General features: G+C 35.6%; 1 protein-coding gene and 1 pseudogene across 1 annotated transcript in view; both read right to left on the bottom strand.

The window, feature by feature from the left end:
- Positions 1-26050, bottom strand: part of SPOCK1 (SPARC (osteonectin), cwcv and kazal like domains proteoglycan 1) — an 809688-nt gene that overhangs the window by 563099 nt on the left and 220539 nt on the right. The gene's annotated exons all lie outside the window — the stretch shown is intronic.
- On the bottom strand, positions 17711-24278 carry LOC141556297 (axin-1-like; annotated as a pseudogene).

Raw genomic sequence — 26050 nt, 5'->3', positions numbered from 1 at the left:
CTTTGGGATATAATCCCATTAAGAGCAATGCTGGGTCAAAGGGTATGCACAGTTTGATAACTTTTTGGGCATAGTTCCAAATTGCTCTCCAGAATGGCTGGATTCTTTCACAACTCCACCAACAATGTATCAGAGTCCCAGTTTTCCCACATCCCCTCCAACATTCATCATTATTTGTTCCTGTCATCTTAGCCAATCTGACAGGTGTGTAGTGGTATCTCAGAGTTGTCTTAATTTTCATTTCTCTGATCAGTACTGATTTGGAACACTCTTTCATATGAGTGGATATAGTTTCAATTTCATCATCTGAGAATTGTCTGTTCATATCCCTTGACCATTTATCAATTGGAGAATGGTTTGGTTTCCTATAAATCAGGGTCAGTTTTCTATATATTTTGGAAATGAGACCTTAGTCAGAAGCTTTACTTTTAAAAATATTTCCCCAATTTGTTACTTCCCTTCTAATCTTGTTTGCATTAGTATTGTTTGTACAGAAACATTTTAGTTTGATGTAATCAAAATCTTATATTTTGTGATCAATAATGATGTCTATTTCTCCTTTGGTCATAAATTCCTTCCTCCTCCAAAGGTCTGAGAGGTAAACTATTCTCTGTTCCTCTAATCTATTTATGATCTCATTCTTTATGCCTAAATCATGGACCCATTTTGATCTTATCTTGGTATATGGTGTTAAGTGTGGATGCATATCTAATTTCTGCCATACTAATTTGCAGTTTTCCCAACAGTTTTTTCCGAATAATGAATTTTTGTCCCTAATTTTGTCGTATCTTTGGGTTTGTCAAAGATTAGATTGCTATAGATGTACCCTTTTTTGTCCTTTGTATCTAATCTGTTCCACTGATCTACCGGTCTATTTCTTAGCCAATACCAAATGGTTTTGGTGACTGCTGCTATATAATATAGCTTTAGATCAGGTACACTTAGACCACCTTCCTCTGACTTTTTTTTCATTAGTTCCCTTGCAATTCTCGACCTTTTATTCTTCCATATGAATTTTGTTGTTATTTTTTCTAGGTCATTAAAATAGTTTCTTGGGAGTCTGATTGGTACAGCACTAAATAAATAGATTAGTTTGGGGAGTATTATCATCTTTATTATATTCGCTCGGCCTATCCAAGAGCACTGAATGTCTTTCCAATTATTTAAATCTGACTTTATTTTTGTGGCAAGTGTTTTGTAATTTTTCTCATATAATACCTGACCATTCTTTGGTAAATGGATTCCCAAATAGTTTATACTCTCAACATTTGTTTGGAATGGAATTTCTCTTTGTATCTCTTGCTGTTGCATTTGTTGGTGATATATAAGAATGCTGAGGATTTATGTGGATTTATTTTGTATCCTGCCACTTTGCTAAAATTCTGAATTATTTCTAATAGCTTTTTAGCAGAGTCTTTGGGGTTCTCTAAATATACCATCATGTCATCTGCAAAGAGTGATAGTTTGATTTCCTCATTTCCTACTCTAATTCCTTGAATCTCTTTCTCGGCTCTTATTGCCGAGGCTAGCGTTTCTAGTACTATATTGAATAGTAATGGTGATAGTGGGAAACCTTGTTTCACTCCTGATCTTACTGGGAAAGGTTGCAGTTTATTTCTATTGCATATTATGCTTACTGACGGTCTTAAATATATGCTCCTGATTATGCTAAGGAATAATCCATTTATTCCTATACTGTCAAGAGTTTTTAGTAGGAATTGATGTTGTATTTTGTCAAATGCTTTTTCTGCATCTATTGAGATAATCATATGGTTTTTATTAATTTGATTATTAATATGGTCAATTATACTAATAATTTTCCTAATATTAAACCAGCCCTGCATTCCTGGTATGAATCCTACTTGATCATAGTGTATTATCCTGGGGATGATTTTCTGAAGTCTTTTTGCTAATAATATCTTATTTAAGATTTTAGCATCAATATTCATTAAGGAAATTGGTCTATAATTTTCTTTCTCAGTTTTCGATCGACCTGGTTTAGGTATCAGTACCATGTCTGTGTCATAAAAGGTGTTTGGTAGGACTCCTTCATTCCCTATTTTTTCAAATAGTTTATATAGCATTGGGGCTAATTGTTCTTTAAATGTTTGGTAGAATTCTTTCCTGGGGAGTTGATTAATAGCTTGTCCTATTTCTTTTTCTGAAATTGGACTATTTAAACAATTTATTTCCTCCTCTGTTAATCTAGGAAGCCTATATTTTTGGAGGAAGTCATCCATTTCACTTAAGTTATCAAATTTATTGGCATAAAGTTGGGCAAAGTACCTCCTTATTATTTCTCTAATTTCCTCTTCATTGGTAGAAAGATCCCCCTTTTCATTTGTAAGACTAACAATTTGATTTTCCTCTTTCTTTTTTCTGATCAGATTTACCAAAGGTTTATCTATTTTATTGGCTTTTTCATAAAACCAACTCTTGATTTTATTTATTAATTCAATAGTTTTTTTTTACTTTCAATATTATTGATTTCTCCTTTTAATTTTTGTATTTCAAGTTTAATTTTTGGTTGGGGGGTTTTAATTTGGTCTTTTTCTAGCCTTTTAAGTTGCAAGCCCAATTCGTTAATCTTCTCTTTCTCTATTTTCTTCAAATCAGCCTGTAAAGATATAAAATTTCCCCTTACTACTGCTTTAGCTGCATCCCACAGATTTTGGTATGATGTCTCATCATTGTCATTATCTTGGGTGAAGTTATTAATTGTTTCTATAATTTGTTCTTTCACCCAGTCATTCTTTAAGATGAGATTATTCAGTTTCCAATTACTTTTTGGTCTATTTATCCCTAACTTTTTACTGAATGTAGCTTTTATTGCATTGTGGTCTGAGAAGAAGGCGTTTATTATTTCTGCCTTCCTAAATTTAATTTTGAGATCTTTATGTCCTAATATATGGTCAATTTTTGTATAGGATCCATGAACTGCTGAGAAGAAAGTATATTCCTTTCTATCACCATTCAGTTTTCTCCAAAGGTCTATCATACCTAGTTTTTCTAATGTTCTATTTACTTTTTTAATTTCTTTCTTGTTTGTTTTGTGGTTTGATTTGTCTAAATCTGAGAGTGCAAGGTTGAGATCTCCCACTATTATAGTTTTACTGTGTATTTCTTCTTGCAACTCTCTTAACTTTTCCTTTAGAAAGTTAGATGCTATACCACTTGGTGCATATATGTTTAGTATTGATATGGCTTCATTATTTATGCTACCTTTCAGCAGGATATAGTTTCCTTCCTTATCTTTTTTAACGAGATCTACTTCTGCTTTTGCTTGATCTGAGATAAGGATAGCTACCCCTGCTTTTTTGGCTTTACCTGAAGCATAATAGGCTCTGTTCCAACCTTTTACCTTTACTCTGTATGTATCTCCCTGCTTTAAGTGTGTTTCCTGTAGGCAACATATTGTAGGGTTCTGCTTTTTGATCCAATCTACTATCCGTCTCCGTTTGATGGGATCGTTCATCCCATTTACATTTACAGTTAAAATTACTAATTCTGTATTTCCTGCCATCGTATTATCCCCAGATTATGCTTTTTTCCCTTGACCCCCCTGATCCCCCTCCCCGATATTTAATTTACAGACCCCCCTTGTGACGCGCAACCCTCCCTCTTTTTTTTTTTTTTTTTTTTTTTTTTTAGGATCCCTCCCCCCTCCCTCCAAGTCCCTTCACTTATTCCCCTTTTCCTTTTCCCTTTTCCTCTCCCCCTTTTAATGGGGTGAGAGAGAATTCTCTGAAAAACAAATATGACAATTATTTACTCTTTGAGCCTCTTCTGATGAGAGTAAGATTTACACAATGATTCTCCCTCTCTCTAAATTCCCTCAGATATGGTGTATTTTCTATGCCTCTTCCTGGGATGTAGTTACCCTCTTTTTATCACACACTCCCCTTTTTCTGATACTACCCCCTTCCCTTTACTACACCCCCTCCTTTTTTTTTCTTTTATATCAGTAAAATCAAATTATCCATGCATACTTTCTATATACCCACAACAGAGATATAGTTCTCAAGGGTTCTGTGTACCTTTTTCTGTTTCTCTTCAGTCTTGTGGATGTAGATCAAATTTTTTATTTAAGTCTGTTTTTTTTTCTTAGAAACATATGGAATTCCTCTATTTCATTGAATGACCATCTTCTTCCATGGAAAAAGATGCTAAACTTAGCTGGGTAGTTTATTCTTGGTTGCAATCCTTGATCTTTTGCCTTACGGAATATCAGGTTCCAGGACCTTCTATCTTTTAATGTAGAGGCAGCCAGGTCTTGAGTGACCCTTATTGTGGCACCTTGGTATTTAAATTGTTTTTTTCTAGCTGCTTGCAGGATTTTCTCCTTTGTGTGGTAATTCTGCAGCTTAGCCACTATATTCCATGGTGTTCTTTTTTTAGGGTCTATTTCAGAAGGAGTTCGATGAATTCTTTCAACATCTACTTTCACCTTTGTTTCTATTATCTATGGACAGTTCTCTTTGATAATTTCCTGTAAAATAGAATCTAGGCTCTTTTTTTGGTCATAGTTTTCTGGAAGTCCAATGATCCGCAGATTATCTCTCCTAGATCTATTTTCCAGGTCTATAGATTTTCCCAGTAAGTATTTGACGTTATTCTCCAGCTTTTCATTTTTTTTTTGTTTTTGTTTTGTTTGGCTGATTCTTGGGTTCTCTGTGAATCATTCATTTCTATTTGTTCCATCCTGAATTTTAAGGAGTTGTTTTCTTCATTCACAGTTTTTAGTTCTTTTTGTAAATGCCCAATTTCGTTTTTAAATGAGTTATTTTGCTCTATTGAATTTTTTTCCATTTCCCTAATTTTTTTTGAGAATTATTTTCTTTTTCCAATTCAGAAATCCTATTTTCTTGGGAGTTTTTTTTATCTTCTCCAATTCAGAAATCCTACTTTCCTGTGATTTTTTTACCTTTTCTAATTCACTAATTTTGTTTCCCTGCATCTCCTGTGAATTCTTTATTTTTTCCAACTCCAATTTCATAGCTTCTCTTTCCTTTCCCCATTTTTCTTCAAACTCTCTTAACTTTTTAATAGTCTCTTCAAGGAGAGTTATGTGATGGGGGGCAGGAATCGTTCCCCTTTAGGTTGTTATCTGCTGACTCTCTGCTGTTAACTTCCTCGGGGTTGGATACCCACTCTTTCTCTGTTTAGAAGGAATCTATAGTTTTTTTGGGCTTTTTGCTCATACTTAAAAAATCTTTTGGGGTCTGTCCCTGGGGTAGGAAATTATTTATTTATTTCTTTACCAGCTTCCTCCCAGACAGGATGGATGCAGCGGCCCCTGCGCCTGAGCTAAGAGAGAGCTCTGGGAGAGAGTTCCCCACCCCCTCCCTGGAAGTGCCTCAGAGATGATCAGCACTGCTGTGCTTTGAGGGTGCTGTGTTTTAGCAGCTTCCCTGAGGTTTGAGACTGAACAGTAAAGGTGACTCAAAGCCTAGCCTATGCATTCCAGTGGGGCATGGATGTCTGCAGCAGGTGACGTGAAAAGTCCCTGCGCTCAAACTGGGAAGTGTCTGCCAGAAACCAGGGTCCCTAGTTCAAAGGTTCCGCTTCTCTGGGACTTCGGTTCCACACCCTCCAGCTGAGCCAGGCACTATGAGTTACCGCCCCGCCCACTTTTCAATCTCTTAACTACCCCCAGGTGAAAGCCTGGATTGCCTATGTCGGCCACACCCCCAGTGCTGAGATCTGCTGAGTCACCCCCGGGATCCGGGAAGATCCAATCTGGTTTTAAATTTTAAAGTTGCTTAGATTTCTCTTCTGAACTGCTGTATTACAAGCAGAGAAGAGCTAACAGCCTGTGCCAGATTCTTTTATCTCAGTGGCTTCTCTGATCCCAGAGCCCTCCCCAGTGTGCCACTACCCCACCGTCTGCGCTGGCCTCTCTTCTTCCTCCCCTGGGAGCTGACCTTTCCTGTTGAAACTCCAGATTCTCTTCAGCTGCTAAGTCGTGCTTGCAGTCCTTGTGGATTCTATCAGTCCAGCGCTATTTCTGAGGCTGAGTAAATCTAGTTGGTTGTGAGGGAAGAAAGGAGTTTACACAGTCGCATGTATCTTCTCCACCATCTTGGCTCCGCCCCTTCTCCTGCTGTGAATTCTTATCTAATTCTTTGTCCTTTTCACCTAGTTTATTTGGCACCACTCCTGCTCTTTCTTCTTTTTCCTTATTCTCTAACTTATATGATTTCCTAAAGCCAATTGTATTAAATTGTATGTATTAAGTGTATCTTTGGAAATTGAGTCAGGTCCATTTTTGTTATAGTATTGACAAAGTTGCTCTTCTACTAATTTCCATTCCTCTAGATCCAATTCTTTTTCCATATAGAACCAAGGAGATATCTACTGCACACTTTCTAAAAGTTCAGTAATCTGCTTCAAAATTATAATCAAACCTTGGCTTTTCATAACCTTGACAATGCTCTCTACACATTTTCCTTGAAGAGAAACAGAAGGATGTTTTCTAAACATCTGCCCCATTTCAGCTGAAATATCACTTTAGCTCTTTCCTTGTACTCACCCTAATTTCTGGGTCATGGAGACTTTTTCACTGAAATCAGGATCAGAGGCTTTTTCCTTTGAAATCAGGATTGTGTCTGTCCCATGTCCAGGTGCCAAAATGTAATGTTCTTTTCTCTAAAAATATAATCGTTCTCTTGGAGCAGATTTCTTGGGGAGCTTCTGGAGGCAGCCTTAGTTTCAATTCAGTACAATAATCCCAAATGCATCCAGGAGTCCAAATCCTTTTCTGTCTCTTTCCAAATCTTATCTCCTTCACTTGGGGCTCAGCTGGTTTTCTGGAGGCCTTCCAGATCTTGGTTTCAGTGTTCTCCACAGGACAGCCTGCCACTACTTCTCTATATTCCTTAGTTCTGCCCAACTTGTGAATCTCCTTGACTGAATGCTGACTCTGAATCTCCCAAAGTCCTCCTTGCCCCTGAGAGCTTCTTGCTTACATGCTGCCCACTGAGTACATATCAATCATCACATCACTAGGAAACAATTAATTGTTGTAGGATTAAATCAATGCTAAATTAGATTTAACCATTTTCTCCTCAGTTCCACTCAGAACCTTGTTTCAAGTTCTGGCCCATAACATCTCCTTGTAGGATCAGATTAATCATACTGAACCATGATAAACTAGATAATTATTGTCTCTATCCATTCCAGTGACTTAGCACCTTGTAAGAATCCTAAAAAGTTCCATTTGTTCAATAATAAAACAGCTACACCTAGTGAAAGAACTCTGGGAAATTAGTGTGAACCATTACATAGCATTTTTAATCCCTCTGTTTTTGTCCATTTGCATTTTTGATTTCCTTCTCAGGTTAATTTTACGTTATTTCAAAGTCCAATTCTTCTTATGCAGCAAAATAATTGTATGGATATGTATACATGTATTGCATTTAACATATACTTTAACACATTTAACTTGTATTGGTCTACTAGCCATCTGAGGGACAGGGTGGGAGGAAGAAGAGAAAAAGTTGGAACAGAAGGTTTTGCAAGGGTCCATGCTGAAAAATTACCTATGCATATATCTTGTAAATAAAAAGCTATAATAAAAACAAAAACAAAAATTAAAAAAAATTAAAACAGGATCATTGTTACTCAATCCACAGAAATAGAAAGGAAACCAACATTTTAAAATATTAATGAAAATAATATTGCTAAGAAAATAGTACCAGAAATCTAACTTTGGATATATATCTTGTAAATAAAAAGGTATAATAATAAAAAAAGAAATTAAAGAGGGATAGAATTATTACATTTCTGCAGTAATGACTAAGGTGCAATAAATAACATATTTGCAGTGGACCTAGTCAGCATAGTTCTGTGATTTCTGGTAGCTCTACTCAGCAGTGTATGAATAGAAGCAAAGTAAAAGGATAGTGAGGGAAATCTAGGTCTGTAACTTGGCAAGGCATGATCAGGTGAAAAGCCAAGGAATCAGGGGCCAAGAGATTCTAGAATAGAGGAACTAAGGTATCAAGATAGGGACACCTATCTCCCTATCTTTTTGAAGAGAGGAGAGTGCAACCATTTTTTATTGGTGATAGATTAGGAAAGGACTTAGGAGTGAAGAGAATCAAGTTCACAGTGAAGAAAAGGAATAGAGTTTGGAGTCATAAGGCACACAGAAAGAATGACTTGATCAGATAAAATAATTTTGGAGTTCCTGAACATGAAGGGGAAATACATGGGTGATGACCTTTTTTGATATTCAGAGTCTGAACTACCAATGAAACATCTAGAGAAAGTGTAAAGGTCAAGAGTATCCATGTATAGGTGAGGTATGATGAAAGATCAGGTCATGAGAACTAAGGAGACTGAGGAAATAATATGTTGGACAGTTTGAGAAAGTTTCAGTATCATTGGGATAATTGAAGAAAATGGGAATGGTTAACTAAAGAGTAGTCTTCAGAGACATGATTGCTGTTTTTAAGTATTTGAAGATCTTTCTTTAGGAAAAAAACACAGACTTATTTTTCTTGGTCCAAAGAATAGCGCTAGAATCAATGGGTAAAAGTTATAAAGAAACACATTTATACTTGAATAAAGACAAACCTTCCTAATTATCAAAACTGTTTTAAAGTGGAATCGAATGTTTTTGGAGATTGAGGTTCCTATTCATTGGAAATCTTCAAGCAAAACTATTTATTGAATATTCATAATTTTAAAATTGATTCTTGTTTAGATATAAATTAAACTAAATATGTTATGAATACTTTCCAAATTCTAGTTTCTTTGAAAGTGACTTGAACTCAAATCTTCTGACTCTAATTCCAGCTTTCTTTCAACTATATCATTCTGTCTCTTTCATGTTTATGAAGTTTACATTTCAATTTGTGACTTCTATTTTTTAAGTAGTTTAATTTTCCATATCTATTACTGGTACTATGCGTGTGTATGCATAAGTATGTGTAGGCATGTCAGGGATGGAAAGGTGAATGAGGGCATGTATATGTTTAAACAAGATCTGTGGTTTAATGGGTAGGGAAATCTTCTGATTAAGAAATAACCTCTCAATGGAAAACTATACTCTAATTTTACAATCTTGAAGAATTTTTCAGTATGGAAAAGCCAATCACACAGTCAAAATGTGTCCAAGTAAGAGCTTAACTTCAATCTTTCTAACTTCAAGTGCAGGATTCTATATCTGTTATCTACATTGCCTCTAGTATTTGTATATATGAATTTGATTTAAATTTTAAATGTAATATATATATATATATATATATATATATATATATATATATATATATATATATATATATACACACATTATATATAGAGAGAATTTGTGTATACCTAGAGATAAATACCAATGAATCTATACATACATGTGTTATTTAAATGTACAGGTGTTCACCAATAAAATTATCTAGATATATATATATATATATCAATATGATATAATATTGATTCTAGAATTTAAAAAAAAAAAACAGCCAAAATATTAATTCTTTACTTCCTAGTTATATGGCCTCAAACAAGTCACTTAAATTCTCCTGGCCTAGTATTTTTCTTCCTTCATTTGAGGGGATTAAATCACAAAGATTCTTTCAAATTCTAACATTTTCTGATTCTAGGTTTATATCTAAAGATAATCAGTTTAAAGATAATCAGCTTATTTCTTTTTAATATATATCTACACATACACATATATACATGAGTCTATAATACATGTAAGCATACAGATATCTACATGCTAAAAACAAAATAGATTCTTTGATAAATGAGACTGACATTTAGTTTAAAATTCTAGAGGCCGTAGAAAATAACAATGTTCATGGCCCTGTTCTTCCAATAAATAATCTACTAGTAAAACGCAGATAATAACTTATAATCATACTTGTACTATAACTAATGAGAAAACATAAACCAGTAAATGGACTGTTTCCATGAATTTGATAAATTATATTCCCTAGATAGACTAATGCAAACAAATGTATGCAGTTGTGGCTCAATGAGCTAAAACAAATATTTTTCACAGAGGGTTAGGATGTAGAATAAAATTTACATTTTACCTGGCAAATGTTTTGATGCTATGTCTAAGTATAGTTTAAAAGTCAGCAACATACCTCAACTTCCTGAATATGAAAGCATTATAAAATAAAAATAAATAAATAAATAAAAGAATGACATTAAACAATATTAAAAAATGAGAACATTTTCCAAAATTTCATCAAAATTTTAAATGTGCAATAATGAGGCAATTAAGGTTATAGCCTCTATTTTTTTTTCTTTTTAGATCGCCACCTTTATATGATTAAGATAAAATTATATCAGTTATCTTCTAGCCCAGTGCAAAGATACAGTTAAGACTTGAGCCACTGTATGTGGGACAACATTGTGACAACCAAGAATCAAGACATGTATCAGTTTAAAAACCATTCCCAGTATTCAGATTAATGTAAAAACCAATTCTGAGTAGACTGAAAACATATTTTCATATTTTCTCTGGAAATAATGGATGTGGAATGCACATACAGTCACCCATGGTTAACATATCAATTAATTTTGCTTAACTATCTCTTTCAGTTACCAGGAAGTGTGTGATTGATATGTTTGTATTATATTTTATTATAAATGAGAGTAGTCAGATATATAGGAACAGATATAAACATATGTATTTTTTAAAAATCAATTAAAAAATTCCTCCCAGATATAAGCATAAACATATATATACAAACACCACCATTTCCATATAGCATTCCCCTAATTTTTCCAGGGGGAAATGATAGAGAGCTAGGGGGATCTCTAAACACCCAACTCTAAATATAACCCACATGTCCCTTGCAGAACTTGGACATTAATCCTTGCAAACAAGTTGTTTGCTCCTTTACTTTATATAACTTTCTAAACTGCAACCTTGATGAGGACAGGAATGTATCCTATTCATCTTTTTATCCACTGCAGTGTCTCTCCCACACCTCAAAAATATACAAGATCATGGTACATAGGGAGTTTAGCATATATTTCATTTAAACTTGATTATGAAGGATTAGATGCTGTAGAAAATGCTGTTAAGAGATAATATATTACTCTCAGGAGCTCTCAAGGTACTGTGAGAACAATTAAATGGCAAAAATGTTAGCTTCACAAAGACAAAGATTTTGTCTTCTACCTGTTTTCCATATCATAGGTACCTAGCCCAAGATTCCTAATAGTTGCTTTCATATTTACTTCAGTTAAACTGAATTGTATTGAACTGGATAAATATTTTGGGAACAGTTTGGAAAGGAAGAGCATAGCAAAAAAAAATAATAAAAATAGTAAATATAATTAGGAATAAGTGTGTGTTTGTGAACAGAGAGAAAACTGGCTTAAATGACCAAAATAGGAGGATATAAATTCATAAAAATTTCAGGAAAAAGAGCTCAGGAGTTATTTATTTTTATTATAGTTAATTGTAGCTGAATAACAAACTGAATAACAAGCTGAATAGTGCAAATATAATATAAAGCAAATATCAATATAAAGTCATAAATTTGAACTAATGATAATTTGAATAGAAAATAATAATTATATATACATGAGATTTTTTTTTCTGTTGTCTGATCCAACTGCATTTTCCCTTATACTCTTGCTAGGTTCTTAGAGAAAAAAATCTTCACCTCTTTCACACAATTTACAAACTGATTTTCTTTAAATGTCACCCTCTATTCAATAAAATCCTCGCTTTGGCAATTACACTTACTCACTTTTGGGTTCCTTCTTTTATTTCCAGCTTACTTTTATATACTCCCCTTCACTCATTTTGTGATATAACTATCTTTCCTAATTGTTCTTCAATTTTATCTCTGCACTAGTCTGGACTCTAAACTTAATATGTTCTCTTGTCTTACTCCCACTTCTTGCAAAGTTCACCTCAAATGTTATTTACTTCATGAGACTCTTCTGATCCCCTCAACTGTATGACTTCTCCTGAAAGATTATCGTTTATTTAATTTATATTATATATTATATACATCAATTTGTGTACTTGTCTTCTTGAGGTCAGGAACTCATTGAGTTTCATCTTTGTAACTTCAATATATAGCACAGTGCCTGGCACAAAGTAGATATTTAAATGGTTGTTGATTGATTAACTAATCAACTGATCAATCTTTCATTAATTCATTAATCTTTCAATATTTTTGCAAGACAATGCAGTAGCAGTCAAAACTTTAATCTTTATTGCATTTCATTTACTCATTGAAAAAAAAAAGCTAGGCAGCAAATGTTATATATTTTTTCCTTCTCCCACAATTAATCAACCCCTCACAGTTACATCCTTTATTCCTATGCTTTTCATCGAATCATAGGCTCTTGGAGTTGTAAAAGTCTCCAGAGGTCATCTAGTTAAACCTCTCCCCGATCCAAAACATGAATCTTTTTTCTACAATACCCCCTGAAAAGTGGTCAATCTCTCCTTCAAAAGAAAGAAATTCAGTGGAATTCCTAGGAGAGACCCAAATATCAAGAGCTGAATTTACTAAGCCTCAGACAATAAACTGAAGGCTTAGCCTAGCTGAGGAGAATATCCCAGGCCTTTGCAAAGGTGGGAAATCTGGGACAAATGGAGGGAAGGCAAGTGTCCTGTTCAGTTGAAATGTAGAATATGAACAAAATTGTAACATTAGTTAAATTTTAAAAAGGTAGGAAGATATAATATTGTGAAAAACCTTGCTTAGTTTCTTCAATTAATTATCATACAGCATGATTTTGAGTACCTTCACCATTCAGATCACTCTCCTCTGGATGTCTTCTAACTTATTAAAAACATTCTTTCTAAATGTTGGATCAAGGACTGACCACAATACTCTAGATGTAGTTTAACCAGGGCATATGATATTGGAATTTAATATGGGTAGTAATCTATTTCTACAGTTTTGTGGGTATTGGGGGTTTTGTTGCTTTTTCAAATTCTGCCATGTCTCATGTCAAACTAAAGTCCGCATTGAACCTGCTTAAAGCATTTTTATTTAATTTCACTTAAGCACCTTTACTATTGAGATCGCTCAGTTGATCCAATTCTTTCTGACAACTTTAGTGGTCACCTAATAAGATTGTCAGGATTTAACCTAAAGATATTTTAGAGCTAAAAGCATCTGGCTTTGAAGGATGAAATTAGTTGTTTATATACTGGCTGAATTTAAAGAAGTTTGTTAGATCTGTTCTAAGGGAATGTATTTTCATGCCTACAATACATAATGAATTCATCTCATAAAAACATAAATACATTGTGACAATCTACACTTGCAGACAGTCCTATGAGTTCTATGAAAATCAAGTGTGTCTTCATCTCATGCTTAAATAAAATGATAAAAGGGATCTGCTTCTCTAGCACCACAATGGACCAAAGGACACAGGAAGTAGGGCTGTTGTAGAAATTGAAGTGTCTAATTTTCATGTTCCTGAAATTAATTTTAAAGGATACCTGTGGGGAGTTGTGACACTCTAGTGTTTAACCAATTAATGATGCTTATTGGTTGGCATGCCCTGCTATCCAGTCTCAAGGTATTTAACAAAATGGTCACTCATATATATTTGGCCTATTTTTTTAAATCAATCTGTGATTGTTGAATTATGTGACAACGTGACAAACATTGTTCTGGGAGCAAAAAAGTACACAGGTTTGGCCAGTTTTGAGCTTGCCCTTTGAGCCTCTAAGCCTCAGTCTTCTCATATGTATAAATAAGTTCAACCAGATAATCCCTGAAGTCTCTCTTAGCTCCAGACTAGGATCTTATGAGAATATGAAGCCATTCCACCTTCTATGTGAATTAGTATTATCTATTAGATGAAGGGCAAATAGGAGAAGCTGAAGGATAATAGCATCACCAAATAAGATACAGAGAGAACTAAGATATAAATATAAATAATACTATTAGAAAAGCAGCATTCCAGAAAGTCCTAGATTCAAGTACCGTTTCTGAAACACATTGGTTGTGTGAATTTTGGCAAGTGTTTTAATCTCTCCATGTTCTAAGCAATGTTCAAAGACTAAGTTGGAAAACATTTGCCAATCTGAATTGGTTGAAGGAGTTTTCTTCTGGAGGAATTCCCTATACAGGTGAATTCATAGGTTCAAAAAAGACAATCATTTCATCAGCACCAATACAACAAATACTCTGTAAGAGGCATTAGGTGCTATAATCTAAGGCTGGAATAGATGCAACACCTCTTCTCTTTTTCTCAAAAATGTCTTGCTTACCCATCCTGTACTTATAATGGCAGGTTAGGGATTGTTCACATAGCTATAACTCACTCTTTCAGAATACTAGGGATGATATTACTGGGAAGAATACACTCCTGCAAGTAAATACTATGACCCCTGAGTATTTACTAGTGTCATCTTCTTTAATAAATTTGTCAATATTAACTCCATTAACTCCTTTTTGTTTTGACACTGAAAATACATTCCTTTATTTTGCCATATCAAAAAATATTAGCTTTCCTTAAGCAAGGCCATATTCTTTCTAACATAACTGTATACTATATTACATAGATTATTTTATATGTAAGCAGATTCTCAAAGTGCAATTATCAATCTTTTGTGGATAATGCTGACTGGGGAGAGTTCATAGGAGGCTATAATTCTATGGAACATGTATGCTGCTCTTTGGGATATAGAAGCAAGTCAGAGAGCAGGATGCTACCAATCCTGGCACTACTCTACTTTTTTAATTTCTTGGCAGTGGTATCCAAACTGGAAGAGTTGGAGATGAGGAAAATAGAGGATTAATCACTTTCTCCACTTTCCAAGTGATCTTTTCTTTAAAAGTGGGTGGAATAGCATCATCTTCTGGAACTTCCTTAAATACTGGTCCATAAATAGGTTAGGTCCAATAGGACAAAATAATTAATAACTCTAACAACCTAGTGTTTTACAAACCCAAGGACCCCAGCCTTTGGGATAAGAACTCAATGTTAAACAAAAATGGCTGGGAAAATTGGAAATTAATATGGCAGAAACTAGGCATTGATCCACATTTAATACCATACACCAAGGTCAGGTCAAAATGGAATAAGACCTAGGAATAAAGAATGAGGTTATAAATAAATTAGAGGAACATAGGATAGTTTACCTCTCAGACCTGTGGAAGAGGAATGAATTCATGACCAAAGAAGAACTAGAGATCATTATTGATCACAAAATAGAAAGCTTTGAAAAGTTTGTGTACAAACAAAATCAATGCAGATAAGATTAGAAGGGAAACAATAAATTGGGAAAACATTTTTACAGTCAAAGATTCAGATAAAGCCTCATTTCCAAAATATATAGAGAATTGACTCTAATTTATAAGAAATCAAGCCAATCTCCAATTGATAAATGGTCAAAGGATATGAATAGACAATTCTCAGATGAAGAAACTGAAACTATTTCTAGTCATATGAAAAGATGCTCCAAATCATTAATAATCAGAGAAATGCAAATTAAGACAACTCTGAGATACCACTACATACCTGTCAGATTGGCTAGAATGACAGGAAAAGGTAATGCAGAATGTTGGAGGGGATATGGGAAAACAGGGACACTGATACATTGTTGGTGGAACTGCCAATACATCCAGCCATTCTGGAGAGCAATTTAAAACTATGCTCAAAAAGTTATCAAACTGTGCAATGTTGCTATTGGGTTTGTATCCCAAAGAGATCTTAAAGAAGGGAAAGGGACCTGTATGTGCAAGAATGTTTGTGGCAGCCCTCTTTGTGGTGGCCAGAAATTGGAAACTATGTGGATATCCGTCAATTGGAGATTGGCTGAATAAATTGTGGTATATGAATATTATGGAATATTATTGTTCTGTAAGAAATGATCAACAGGATGATTTCAGAAAGACCTGGAGAGACTTACATGAACTGATGCTTATGAAATGAGCAGGACAAGGAGATCATTATATATACTTCAACAACATGATGATCAATTGATGGATCATATGATGATCAATTCTGATGGACGTGGCCCTCTCCAACAATGAGATGAACCAAATCAGTTCCAATAGAGCAGTAATGAACTGAACCAGCTACACCCAGCAAAAGAACTCTGGGAGATGACTATGAACCACTACATAGAATTTCCAATCCCTCTAATTTTGTCTGCTTGCATTTTGGATTTCCTTCACAGGCTAAATGTACACTATTTCAAAGTTTGATTCTTTTTGTTCAGCAAAACAATTGTTTGGTCATGTATACATATATTGTATTTAATTTATACTCTAGCATATTTAACATATATTGGTCGACCTGCCAACTGGGGAAGGGGCGAAAGAGGGGAGAAATTGGAACAAATGTTTTGCAATTGTCAATGTTGTAAAATTACCCATGCAAATATCTGGTAAATAAAAACTATTATAAATATATAGATATAGATAGATATAGATATAGATATAGATATAGATATAGATACTGGTCCATAATCTTATTCATGACTAACTTTCTTGAAGTAGTATTTATAGTTTCCGTTATTGGTCAGGAGCTCTCTCAATCTAGAGTGACCCTATTTGCCCTGATCAGAGTCCTGTAAGGAATTATTAGTTCTCCACCGAAGTTGTAAGCTACCAACATGATGGAAGACTGCTATTCCCCATCTTCTTTTGTTGCTTTGTCTTAGACTTGGAGGTTGTTGAAGAGAGATGGTACCAATTCAGTATTGGCACAGAAGCTGGTCTAAGAAAAGAGACACCCTTCTGGATATCCTCTATCATACATCTATGCTTGAAAGGCAATTTTTAAGTTTACCATTTTTTCTTGTCTTCCTCCTCCTATTCCTCTTTCTTTTCCTCCTTTTCTTCCTTCTCTTTCCCTTCTCCTTCTCCTTTTCTCCTTCTTCTTCTTATTCTGCACAATTTTCTGGTTCTTCTGTACATCTGAAGATCCACATATTTCACAGTTGAGATCAGCACTTTTCCCCCAGTCAACCTTTTTTGGATTTCTTTTTGAGAGAAAACTGGTTTTGCCACAATAGTGCAACATCCATGCAATTTGAAGATAATTGTATATTTTCATTGTAGTGGCAAGATTTAACTTGTGTTACATGACTGTGTTGAGCCCTCTGAATGGCTTCAGCCTCAATCTGCTCTCTTGGTTTCATCATATAGTAGTGAATGTTGTGACAGACATGTTTGTGATGATATTAGTTAGCTGTATCTAATTTCATTCCTGATTTTGTTCTATGCTTGCTATGTCCAAGAGGTCCTATACCCAGTGTCCCTGGAAACTTAGCAGCATGACCATTGTCTGAGGAGTGTGACTTTGGGGAATGGTGGTCAGATCCTGGGAGCAGCAAGCTGGTGTCTTCATGACTCTCTTTGTACATGCTCATCAAGGATGCTCTTAAGATGTCCTCATAGGCATCAAGAATCTCAGTGCAGCCCATTTCTGCATAAAGGAAAGGGAAATGATACAAATTCTGTACAAAAGGTAGCTTGTGACTAACCACTGAAGGATCAATAGAAGCATTTGCATCTTTGCCATCTTACTCTGTTCAAACATGTTTATTTTTCCTCTGTTTATCCTGTCCACTAGACAGCCTCCAAGTGGTTTACAAGTTCTACTGCAAACTTCTATAATTCAACAAAGATTTCCTTTGGCATTAGGTAAGTGCAAAGAATGTGAGGTAGTGATACTTGTCCAGTGGCTGTGACACTTTTCTGGCTCTTGCTTCAATATTGCTTTTGAGTTATGTAAGGTAATATTCCATCTCTTTTCATCTAGTGGAATTATTGTCCATGTTTCCCCAAAATTTCTTCATAAAAGCTATGCCAACTGTTCTAAAGGACTTCTCCATGGCTATCAATGGGGAGTATTGTCTTATTATTACTGGATATGCTCTGCTGTTCATTATAATTAGCACTGTGGCTGAGGCTAGGGCATTATTAGAAATGACATAGTAAAAGTTGGTAGAGGCTAGGGCATTATTAGAAATGACATAGTAAAAGTTGGTAGAGGCTAGGGCATTATTAGAAATGACATAGTAAAAGTTGGTAGATTCCTTCCATGAATCATGCCTGAATTCTCTGCTTTCAATCAATATACTTCCTATTTGGTGAAGCCCTTTGAGGTTCTGTTTACATTAGCGCCTTCTGAATTATCCTGCTACATGAAAGCAATGCCATTAACCTCATGTAACTTGATCGCATTTCCATTCATTATCTTGTTTAAAAGTAGGCAAATATCCAGGTATACCTTTCCATGTCCCTGACCTAGGATCCTATTCGCTAAAAATTTGAGGATTTTCTAAACCTTTTCTTGCATATTCCAAATAAATGCATGATTTAAGGAATAAAATCCTCCATCATATCCTCCATCATAGACTGGAACTCAGTTTGGATTTGATCAAACATGACAAGATCAATATGTTGCTTTATGATGCAATCTTTTATAAAGCTCTTTGTAACTAGGTTAGTCTTACAAAGATACAATTCCATTATTATCAAGAATGTTTTTCTGTAAATAGTTTTTTGCCAACTTAAGCCTCTTTTCCTCACTGGAGTCACAGGAGTCCAATATCCTAAAGCTATTACAAGCAAATCAGAAGTCTAGCAAATTTGCAGTCTTCTTGGTTCAAGCAAATTCTAAATAGATTTATTCCATCTTGATCATCCATTAAAGAATGAAATGACTCAGTCTGTTTAAAATAGGATGCTATAATTAAGCTCTTCCTTCAAACTCATACTCCAAATCCAAATCTGATCTCCTTGAGGTGGCTGTGGAAGTTTTATTTTAAATCCCATCACCTTTTGCAAAATAGAATCTGAGACTGACCAGCTTGAGATCTGTAGAAATCAGTTTACATTCCTCATCAGGAACTGGGAACTTGGAAGCATCATAATTCAATTTGAAGCTACATATTTGTCAAGGGACAATGACTGCAGTATCTTAATCTCAGTATACCAGTACTTATAGTTTCAAAATGAATCAATTCATACCACAGGGTAGCTTTAGTCCCAGGTCCAAGGAGCCAGTACAGGGTGGGAATGCATCAGGCTGCTTCAACTACATAGACTACAGGGCACTCATTTTCTCACCTGTCCTACTGCTGCCTCTTCCCAGGTTTAGGACCTTAACTCCTAAACAAAATATTCACTGAACAGAATGCAAAATCAGTGATAATAATATAGACTTCCACCTGAAAGTGACAACATAATTTTACCAATGAACAGAGCAGAGGGAGAGGAGGAGGAAGGGAAACATTTCTGTTTCTCTTAACTCTAGCTTCCCTTAACATAACTATACCAAGGTATAATGAACATGTATGTCTGAGGCAATTTACAGCTCTGTTCAGTAGGTGATAATAACATCCTTTGTTACCTTCAAGGACAGCAGTCATTCTCTACTTCTCTACTAGTAGCTCCGTTTAAGAAGATCCTCTTCTGGGCTTCTCTGTTCTCCTGCTGTGTGGAGCTGCTTCTCAACTCATGCTACCTTGATGTACATCAGCAAAATCAAAAACCCTAAATCTAGTATCTGCAGAAGTTTACCAGGTTTGCTTCCTTAGCTTATGTCTGAAAGATTTCCTTCTTTACTCATGCAATAAGTGAGCATGGAAGGAAAATGAAAGTTAAATTTAAAACATTTTCTCCTTCAGGGAGTTCTTCCAAGCAACAAAATCAAAGACCTTTTTTCCACTTCAGTCAGCTCTTTCAAATATCAGGTATCTCTTTTCAGAACTAATCAGGTTTCTTCTGAAGTTAGTTCTCAGTTCTTGCTCATCTCTGGGAATAAACTAAACTTTTCCACTGGTCCAAAGCAGTATCTTTTTGGTGAAAAGATAAACTTTTATCTTATAGTAATAAACCGTAATTCTCATAGTAATAAACCATACTTCTTCCAACTAAGTCATAATGAGGAACTGTGCACACTCATGTTCCACACACACCAATCAATTCTAGAGATTAGAGTTTCATAGCAATTGATTCTCATGGCAGTCTTAAACAAATTATAGGACGGGAAACAATATATTTTAACAATTTTTGCTCTGAGTATGTGTTTTTTCTCAATGGACTGCTTTCTCAAGACTTCTCCCACAACTGCCCTGATTTTTGCTACTTCCCATTGACAAAATTGTCCACAATTTAAAAAATACCCATTATAATAGAAAGACTTCTGGATTCAGATTCATTTCAGCTTTAGACACTCACTAGATCTATAATTATAAAAAAATCTTAATCTTTGTTTAAATTATAAATTTTTATTTATAGAATATATACATGGACAATTATTTTACATTATCCCTTGTACTCACTTCCCTTCCCTTCCTCACCCCCTTCCCTAGATGGCAGGCAGTCAAATATGTTATAGTATATCCTAGATACAATATATGTATGCAGAACTGTAGGTTCTCTTGTTGCACAAGAAGAATTGGATTCAGAAGGTAAAAATAACCTGGGAAGAAAAACAAAAATACAAGTAGTCCATATTCATTTCCCAGTGTTCCTTCTCTGGGTATTACTAATTCTGTCCATCATTGATCAATTGGAACTGAATTAGATCTTCTCTTTGTCAAAGATATCCACTTCCATCAGAATACATTCTCCTACAGTATTGTTGTTGAAGTGTATAATGATCTCCTGGTTCTATTCATTTGACTCAGCATCAGTTCATGTAAGTCTCTCCAAGCTTCTCTGTATCCATCCTGGTTGTCATTTATTACAAAATAATAATATTCCATAACATTCATATACCACTATTTACCCAACCATTCTCCAATTGATGGGCATCCATTCATTTTCCAATTTCTAGCCCCTACAAAATGGGCTCCCTTTTATATTATCTCTTTGGGATTTCTTCTTTGCAGTCTGTTTTGTTTTGGGTTTTTTTGTTTGTTTTGTTTTGTTTTGTTTTGTTTTGGGGGGGCTGGATGGCATTACCAATCTTCCTCTACAGACTGCAGGGACAGTATGAGGCACTAGCAGGATAGCAATGTCTGTGCTGTGTCTGCACTTTGAGACTCTGAGAGTGTTCTAAGTCACTCCATGTGAGTGTGGCCAGGTCCCAAAAGACCCTAGATTTTCGGGGTTATAGTCTTTACCCCCTGTGTTTACAGTTTTTCTGCTGATCTACTGGCTTGCTGCCAGGGCAAAGTAGCCACATTGTTGTAAAGTTCTCTCCACAGAAATGGATGAGATCACACCCCACCCCCCTCAGGTCTACTCAGTGTAAGCTGCATGCTGTGCTCTGCCTGCCATGCTCTCCCTACCTACCTTCAGTCTGTGACTGATCTAACTGTCCCCACCCACAAGCAAAAACAGACCTTTTCTGGTGAATTTCAAGGATATCTTCTGTTGGTAATTATTTGTATGTTTTTTTTTCAGTCAAGCACTAATTCCGAGGTCTTGTCATGAAATAAAGTATTCTGAGAGCAACAAGGAGTTTAGATAGATGTGTGTGTGTCCCCTCTGCCACCTTGGCCAGAAGTCCAAAAAGTCTTAATGTTAAGAAATCTCAATTTTCTCACCAAAAAAGGGACAATAGTATCTGTACTGCCTACCTCATGGGACATTGGTGAAAGTCTTACTAGCTTTCAAATACTAAATAAATATGAGCTTTTACTTCTTCAAAGATAGTGACTATTCAATATCAAGAGAATGGGCCGATTTCATGGGCAGAAAATAAAATAATCACCAACCATTCTTTTGCAATTGTTTTCTACTCAATTGGTTTTAATGATACTGTACATACATCATAATTAGCTCAGTTACTCTTACCAGTTTCCTTAAAAATAGGCTAAAGGAAGGTACGCATCAACCTCATCAACCAAAACCCAGAGAGCTTTAGTGATTCGTACAGAACCTAAGTAGTGCGATACCATTAAAAGAAATCTGAACTTAAGTTGTTTAAAAAAAAAAAAGAAAAAGAAAAAATACTTCGAATTCATGTTGTGTCACTCATAATCTTTATGACTTAATTTTAAATTAGTAATTCTGTGGGATTTAGTCCCATCATATGTAAAAAATGACCTCTAAAATCCCATATAGTTCTAGAAGTACTAGAGGTAGTATACTGTTAAAAATTTCAACATAACTCATCCAAACTCAAAACATTAAGTCTCTAGAGGAAAAACCTTTATATTTAAACTAAAAATAAGCATAATTAGCATGTTAGACTAAAAAAAAAATGTGTCCACATCTGGATATCATGTTTAAGGAATAGAATTTGCAAGCAAGAAAATATCCAAAGTAGATTAATGAAGATGGAGCAGACACAGGAGATTATGTCAAGTGTTGATAAGTTGAAAGAACTGGAGAAATGATTAGTCCATAGAAGAAGAGTACATGATAGATAAGTATTTGAAGGGCTACCATGGAGAAAAAGGAAGATACATTATTTGCTTGTCTTCAGAAGGCAGAATAAGGGACAATGGGAACAATCTGTAAATAGATTCAGATGTCGTTAGAGACACTGGTGACAATGATGATACCCCATGTCCTATGTGCTTTGGCTAGGATGCCCCACATGGAACATAAATGGGCTAAACTGAACTTTCCTGCCATTTCCATTGACTCACATGATCTCTGGGCTCAGCTTTGAAATTTTAGGTACTTTGGGACACCATAAGTGGGAAAGTGTTTCTTCAAATGAAGACTAGATTGGCCAGTGGACCAAAATGAATTACCTGTTGTTGCTGAACCATTTTTGAGAAAGATACTAGAGGGACTCACCATTTCCTTCTCTTGTTCATTTTACAGTGAGGAAAATAGATAAACAAGACCTGTTCAGAATAACACAACTATTAAGAGGTTGGATTTGAATTCAGATCTTCTTGATTCCAGGTCCAGAGCTCTATCTGTGGTACCACCACTTGTCATGTCAATCACTGACTCACAGACTTTAACAGGACAACTTTTGATTTTATTCTCTATGTTTCAATCAGTCAAATATGGGGGAATTTAGTAAAATTTTCTCTCAGACTTCTTGTGGGGCTATTGGGGTGAGGAAGAGATCCTTCTTCAATCCTAGAACCTATATCAGCTGTTCATATCTGTCATCTACATATCTGGCATTTACATTATATTTATATATTTACACACACACACACACACACACACATACACACACAGATAGCTTTGGTCTTCTGGGATCAAACAAATCAATTTTGTTTCTTCTTCCACATCACAGGAGCTAGGTAAGCCTTAGCTGCCTTCTCAAAGCCCTAATTCCCTCTTCTGCTTTGCATTTCTTTCCCTAAATATAGATGATCAAATAGCAATTTAGACATTTCTAGCATTGGAGTTTATATATATATATATATATATATATATATATATATATATATATATATGCAAAGGTCCTGGCTAGCTCCTCTGAAGGACTCAGAATAAGTCCTTGTCAGGATAAGCAAAAGTCCTTGCCCCACATTGTGGACGCCAAAATGTAAAGGTTCTGTCGTCTCTCAGTTGTAATCCTTCTCTAGGAGGAGGTTTGCTGTCTCAACTCAATCTCCCTGCCAGACTCTTCTTCCTGTAGAGAGCCGTCCCAACTTGATCTAGAGTAGACCCCTCTTCTGGCCCATTGTTGTCTTCTTTTATCCTTGCAGAGACTGTAGTGAGAACTCAATGGGGCTTGTGAGAAAATACTTCAACCAATGAACTTGCTCCTTTTAAAGGGGCAGGTGAGAACTCAGGGGCTTAAAGGCTTCTTTAACTCAGGCTTCTTAAAGGTGCAAACTTCTTTTAAACATGTAAACTCTATCTTAGAAGACCAAAGGTATAAACTCCCTTCAAAGGCCTGAAACAAAGGTGTGAATTCTGAGCCAGAGAACTGTCCAGACAACCTGAGTTCTCACCTTGTAATCCTAACATCTCCTCCTTTCTTTTGATTTAAACTCTAACTTCTTTTATCCTCCCAGAGAATGGGCATGGAATAACTCAGGGGCTCATGGGAAAAATACTTCAACAAATGAACTTGCTCCTCTTAAACATGTAAGCTTCTCCCCAGAAGTTCAAAGGGGTAAAACTACCCTTAAAGGCCGGAACCAAAAGGTATGGACTAGAGAATTGTTAAGTACCGACTTAGCACTTAGTAAGAACCTAACATCTCATTATCTCATTAAAACTTAGTAAGAACCTAACCTTTCTTTTGATTTAGAACATAGGGTGATCATGACTCCCTCACTGCTCCATGTGCGTCCCTCCCAAAGCTGCGCACTTGGTCAAAGAGGGCGACCTTCCCTGATAGAGGTGCACCGTTCCTTGGTTAAGGGTATACGAGTAGTTGTGCTCCCCTGCCAGAACAAGCTCCCAAGGTCCATTTGTAGGAGAAGGTAGGGTAGTCATGACCTTGAAACATAAATACATCAATATGGGAGGTAATACACATAATTGCATAGATTACATAAACACATAGTAACATAGTAACATGATACATGCTAGAAGTATGTAACAAATAACATGATCAAATAATCATAAATTGAGAATTTGTAAATGTCCATAAGTCCATTGTCCATTAGTCTCATCTTGTGTTAGGAAATCCAATGATTCCTGCTGGTTTTAAACTTCTTTAAAAGTCTTTCTCTTTTTCTGTCTCTCTCTGATGGACAAGGCGAATACGACTCGTTGGCACCCATCTGATTCCTTCTCCTTCTGAAGAAATAGAAGCAAACCCTCTCTCCCAGGCAGTTAACCTATCTAATTTCCTTCTATTTACCACCTTCTAAATCTCTTCTCATCATCTGGCAATTACATTGGAGTTGTTTGCACTGGACACAGCCCTGTTGGTTTAAAAGGCCTGTATTCTTCCCAAGTGTAATCCATTTTTGCAATCTGATTGCCTTTTGTCTGAGTGATCAGGTAATCCCTTTCTTCCATGTGATTGCTTTTCAGCTGATAGATCACACCAGAGTCCTGATCTTCTAAAGGCTCTTTGGGTGTAACCTCAGTTGCAATCATGCCCCAAGTCTTTTTTCCCTGAATTAGTCTAAACTCTGATGCCCAATGGAGTCCTCTGTTGCATTTTGGACATGGGGTATTGGGTCTTGTTCTCCCACCCTGTCTCCTCACTCTATCTCCATAACTACACTGAGCTCTTAGATGTCCAATTTTTCCACATTGGAAAACATCGACAAATTTCTCTAGAAGTCCGGGAGTGACTCTGTCTTTCCATGTTCATAATAGTCTGGGTGGAAAAAGCATTTGTTCCCACTGTAGCACAGCGTCTTATGATCTCCTCTAAAGAAACATCTTTGTCTAGTCCCCATATAATTCTTTTGCAAATCTCATTGGCATTTTCCTTAGTCAGATGTCTGGTCATTATTTCTGTAGCTGCATTTTTTCCAATAGTTCTTTTGATAGCAGTTCGCAGATGTCCCACAAAATCCACAAAAGGTTCATTGAGACCTTGCTCTATTTTAGTGAAAGCCTCTCCCCAATCTTTCTGTCCAGGGAGGACACCCCAAACTTTTATTGCAGCCTTAGCAATTTGCTCATACACTGTTATGAGATATTAATCTGTTCTAAATTCTCTCCATATTGACCTTCACCAGCTAATTGCTCAAAAGTGAATTGTGTGTTAACTCCTATTTCCAAATTGCATCTGACTTGAATTTTACATAATTCATGAAACTCCTCAAGCCACAACAAGTTTTGTCCAGGTTCCAGGCATGTCCTTGCTATGGATTTCCAATCATTCAGGGTTAGGACTTCATAAGACAAACCATCTAGTAACATTTTAACATAAACTGATGTAACCCCATAAAGGGTTCAACCTTTTTTCAAATCTCTAATTTTATTCAAATCTAAAGGTATTTATCTTCTCCTTTTTTGACCTACAGAGTCAATATCTTCAATCATAGTATATGCATGTATAAAATCACTTATATCCTGTCCTTCTCTCTTAGCTTTAACCAATGCTTTTTCTAATCTTGTCATAGGCTGCTTAACAGGCAATTCTGTTTGTATTTCTGCCTCTTCCCCTCCTCCTTCTTGCTCCACCCTGAAGGGTTAATTGAGAGAGGAGATGGGAAATGCTCCTGTTGCTCAGAATTGTACTTAACTTCATTGTTACCTGATTCATCCTTTTCACCTAGTTTAGTTGATGCCTCCCCATTTTG

This window comes from Sminthopsis crassicaudata, chromosome 2 (assembly GCF_048593235.1).
Source record: "Sminthopsis crassicaudata isolate SCR6 chromosome 2, ASM4859323v1, whole genome shotgun sequence".
NCBI lineage: Eukaryota > Metazoa > Chordata > Mammalia > Dasyuromorphia > Dasyuridae > Sminthopsis > Sminthopsis crassicaudata.
This window is presented reverse-complemented; position numbering and strand designations above follow the sequence as displayed.